This window comes from Lolium rigidum, chromosome 6, assembly GCF_022539505.1.
Source record: "Lolium rigidum isolate FL_2022 chromosome 6, APGP_CSIRO_Lrig_0.1, whole genome shotgun sequence".
NCBI lineage: Eukaryota > Viridiplantae > Streptophyta > Magnoliopsida > Poales > Poaceae > Lolium > Lolium rigidum.
In genome coordinates, this window is record NC_061513.1 from 118,254,365 (window position 1) to 118,259,566 (window position 5,202).

At 41.0% G+C, this 5,202-nt stretch overlaps 1 long non-coding RNA gene across 1 annotated transcript; it reads right to left on the reverse strand.

The window, feature by feature from the left end:
* Window positions 1-266: 266 nt before the first annotated feature.
* Window positions 267-2,428, reverse strand: LOC124663578. The gene is made up of 4 exons (XR_006990401.1): window positions 1,933-2,428; window positions 1,764-1,839; window positions 474-540; window positions 267-373 (listed from the first exon to the last, which is right to left on the reverse strand). It is a non-coding gene; the product is annotated as an uncharacterized LOC124663578 (long non-coding RNA).
* Window positions 2,429-5,202: the final 2,774 nt, after the last annotated feature.

The window sequence follows — 5,202 nt, forward strand, 5'->3', positions numbered from 1 at the left end:
CAATCTATTTGGCCGTGACCCACATTCCACACGACAGCTGAGCCTGCACACAGGGCGGCAACCATAGCAACCAGAAACGTTGTTTTCGTGGCATGGAAATGTTAATACAGAACAGCCCAGATTGTCGTAATCCATGCATTGCATAATCTGACATGCTCACAACTATCCATGAGCTATGCTGAAAGATGACTCGGAGCTTTGCTTTCAGGTAGTTGAGACAGCCACACAGGATACATAAGGCCCAGCACCTTTCAGCTATTGCTGGTTGGCATCAAACTCACGAGTTTTTCTCACTGCAGTTATTAAATACCAAGTGATGCTCATGACTTCCGAAAAAACAAGTGAACAAGTACATCTTCAGAATCAGCAAACACTGCAGTTGGAATAAAGGGCAAAAGTATTAGAGAGAAACACACGAGTGGCTTTAGAAGTGATAAATAAAGGCAGCTATTTTTCATTTAACTTGAACGCACCCTGTCATTAGCCTAAAAACCATCCAAAACTGCAAATCCACAATCTAAGCAACAGTTGTATCTACACCTGATATCAAACAAAATTAGTGGATTTAGACTAATGTGAAGTGGAAAATGACAAAAAGTTTTTCAGATAGATTTACCACGCACATATTAACAGCCAAATTCAAGCAGATCGATATAAAAACATGTTGCCTGAAAAAACATGTACACCGGGTTGGCATTTATCACTGCAGCAAACATATCTAACGAAGTAATCATTCCACATCAGTGACAACAAACAAGCTTTGTGAAAAACTTATATCTGGAAAATAATTCTTGTTAAGGTATTGCGAATGCATGAGGCCTATTAAGTGAGTGGTTTAGAATAGGTCACATATATTTGTGTTCTGGTTGTGCAAAATGTAGGCTGACTGCATCTTGGAATTACAATAGAAGTAGGTATTTTATCGATTATACATGTCAAATGCATCGGTTGCGAGCTCCAAAACAATACCAACAAAAATCAATTAAGCAACAATACATTCAACGAACGAGTGCACAATACAACCATACTTTGGTGAGCAACTATATCAATGCTCATGTGAGTCAATCAATCAAGACTTAGAGCATACCAATCATAAAGTGATGATGCAATATCTTTTCCTCTCACAATTTTATTGAACAATATAACCAAACAGAGAGTTCTAGTAAAGAGCACACCAATCATAAAGAGAAGATGCACGAGAGACGAACTGCATATGAATAAACATACACAAAAACTTCCCTAACCAAATGGGAACTATGTCCCACTCGCATATATTGATGGATTGAGAAGGAAATCACCGGGAGCTCCAAATTCAATCATTTTCTAGATCAAACAATTGGTGCCACTAACCGAATGAATTCAGTCCTACAGATTCATGACCCATGAGAATAAAAACAAAAACCATTACTTTATCCCTAAATATGCAAGCCCTCCTCCTCAGGAGGGTTTAAGCTGTTTAAGTAAAATATCAAACCAAGACCATTACTTTATTTCTAATCAACGAATGTAAGAGAAAACTTGATTTTTCTGAAAAAAGTACAAATGCCTGAACATAGGTACGTGTTTCCAATTTTACTCTTGCAGCTCCTTCTTGCAAATAAGCACACAAATAAAAATCAACAAATGGGCATGAAAATGAATATAAAAGGGATATGAAAAGAATGGAACCATTAATAACTATGATACTATGCCTACCAATTAATATTACGAAAAATGGGGTAAGTAAATGAAAATAGAGGAGAACTGTTGAGTGAGGGGCTCACTTTCTGCTGCAAAAGGGGAAGACAAAAACTACTTACTGAACTGACCAAAGCAGTCAACATAGGCCAAAGTTTGTACCTTCAAACAGAAAAACAACATGAGTAGATCATTAACGTCAGGTGATTTCAAAGATGCCGCATATCTAAGATAATTAAACTACCAGTATGGTACCAGTTCATGCTACACATCATGTGTCCATGCAAAAACAGTGATGAAAACTGGAGCCCATCGATCAACTTCATGTTTGATGTTGACATATTTAGTGGTTTAAGAACCTGCTCACGAAACGATATATATCTTACATACATATACTACTGCATATGACCAACGTGAAGATATGTAAGATATAATCAACAAAAATTATAGAAAATAATATTAGAGCATCTGACAAATAAGATGCCATGATTTGTACACAGATGGTTTAGTTGTAAATCATTAGAGAAAATCACATTGTTTTTTGTAAAGCACATATGTATTTTAGAAACTTTAAAGGATAAAAGCTAGATTTGTTTCAGTCACAAATAAATAATAGAAGCATGGCATCGATATGATTGTTCTTTCTGTGGAAGGAGTAGCTGCAATAGGAATTAACAAATTTTAGAAACACCAATCAATGAAAAATATTAACTTCTTGCTGCCATGTGCTTGCACTCCCTGGACGTGGGCAACGGCGTGCAACGAGTGCGTACACGTTGTTGTGGTCCTCTGACCACATGCCTTGGCAGAAACATATTTCATCATAAAGGCACCCGAGCGACACTTCAGCATGGAGTTGTGGTGTTTCTCCACGGTTGGGCGTCCTCACGTTTCTCTTCGGTGGATCCATGAAAAAGATACAGATTTAGCTTTAAATTAATCATTTTTATCAAAACTAATATCCACTAAGAGGGAACGTTAATCAAATGTAGCTGAACAAAACTGAACACCTCTAGAAATTGAGAAGAGAGATGCACCATGGCCATTGATGGCTGAGTTGCTTTCCCTTTTTGTCACCCCTGTCCTTGCATGCCAACACCCTTCAAGAAGTGGGTGGAGTGATAATCTGATTCCAGAACCGAAGATGAACAAATAAAAGGAGATCATAAATTTAACCTAGGTAATTGGATCGAAGCAAATCATGGATGGAGGAATTGCTCGCTGCTTCTCCCCTTACCTTGGACCTGCAGTTGCAAGAGCTAGTACATAGAGTAATCTTAGTTATAGGGCCAACTTCCTAAAGGAAAGTATAGAAACCATATAGACAAAAGACCTTTGACATGTAAAAGTTTAATAGCTAGCCACTCCAAGTACCTCGGTGTTCCTACCATTTAAAATTTAGAGAACCTCAAATCAAAACCCCTGCCATCGTAACTAACATACTTTGCGTGATAATTCTGAAAAATAAACAAAGACAACCTAGCTACGAAGCATGTTAAGAAATAATAAATACGCCAAGACTTCACTATACAAACCGAGAAGCGGAAAATGTACATATAATGATTTATCACCTTGCTTTACCGCAATAGAAGATAATTGATTTGACACTGGCGAAGTGAAAGCAAGGAGGGCATATTCATGGATCCGATGTTCCGGATTTGTCAAATGAGGCATGAATTTTTCCAATACAAATCCATCAAATGGGGAAAACAAAAGAATAACTAACTTGGCTTGTCTAGTACGAATGCAGCTATGCATACCCGACAACTCTTGTACAGCCTTACCAAGAAAACAAATCTCATAGAAGAAATAGTAAGTGCCAGTAAAATAGAAGGCTCAGATCTTTTCCGTCTTAATATGAGCAAGTATAATTTATAGTAGTAGCTAATTAGTATTGGAAGATTGCGACCTATGCAAAATTACGGGAAGCTCTATACAGGGTGCAGCCAATCGATTTCCTTGACCCAACAAAAAAATTCAGTCTTCTGAAATGGTCTACACTTATAGCTCACGAATTATATTCTGTAATAGAAATCCGTTCTCTTCGAAAACCGCAATAGTCTAGCAGATTAAAGTTGTGCTTCCACCATGAAAAGGAACTTCAAATATTTGACCATGATGTGATGCGAGGAAAAAGTCGGTACATTTTCAATGTTTCATGTCGACAGGTTTGCAAGGAAAAAAGACGACTCGCCATAACGAAACCTTACATAAAAGGAACAAAACCAAGAGCGGAACACGACAACAATTTGCGAAACAAACATGGAAAGCTGTAGCCAACATAAATATGAGCAAAAATGGTGCCCAATACCAATGGACCTCTGAGACAAAGGAAAAAGAGATTTATGTAACAGAAGCTGAAACCTTAACATTCTCTTGTAATCATCGATGCTGGATTGTATCAATGGATCATGTCCTTGTGTGCAGCAAACCTTTCTTGAATATCTTGCTCACATGTAGAAAGCAACACAACATCATCTTCATGGTCCTGCATTTTGCGCAAGATGAGATCTATGGCACTAATGAATGAAGAAAGCTAAGAAGACAGATAATAAATGAATGATGCACCTCCTTGTTCTATAGAGATAAATAAAAATCCATGAGATAAATATGCATTAGAAACTTCATGATCTCCATCAATACACGGTATGGAAGCTAACACGCTGATCTTTTTATTGCTGAACTGGGAAAAGTTTAGAAGAATACAAATTACTCCACATAAACACCCGCAGACCTGATTGTAGTTCCATCAAACACCTCATAGGCATAGATTAAATAGAATCTGCAGTAAACAAAAAAAGAAGTTACATGTATGAAATCAAAAGAGGGAGGTGAGTAGACAGATCGAGAAGAAGAGAGGAGTTTGGGCACTGCGAGCGGTGTATCGATTCGAACCAAGCTCAGCCCATCGGCAGCCCATGCTCATCCGTTCAGCACCTAGGAGCCAAAAGAGCAACTTAGCATCATCCCTAGGCCAGCAATGGAGAGGGGGCAGAGGGGGGAAGGGAGGGGCCTATGTTGGCCCTCGCTCATCTACCGGTCTCCCACGCCTTGCGCTTCCCCTTCCTCTCCAGTGCAGCCGCCATCCGCACATCAATCCCCACCGCCGGACTCGGCCGTGCTATGGCCTCGCTTCCTCCATCCCGGTGGTCCAAGTCCCTGGTGCTGCTGTTTCGACCTCCAACCTCCGCCCGGTCGCCGGCTGCCATTGGAAGAGGAGGCTCATGAGGGGATTGGAGGAGGAGGCGTGGAAGGGGATTGGGTGGAGCGGGTAAGGCCACAGGGAACGAGAGAGGAGGCGCGGAGCGGGGGCGCGGAGGGCGGGCGCGGAGCGGAGGCGGCGGCTGGGAGCGGAGGAGGAAGGGGAGAGGGAGCGACGGGAGAGTCTGGGCCAAGCGGGCTTCACAGGACCCGTGGATAAAAAGTGGGTCTGCGGGAGGGCCTCGCTGCCCTGGACGAACGGCCGGCCGAGATCGCGCCACGTCAGCTCGATCGGACGGCCGAAAATCCAAACGTCCGTGAGAG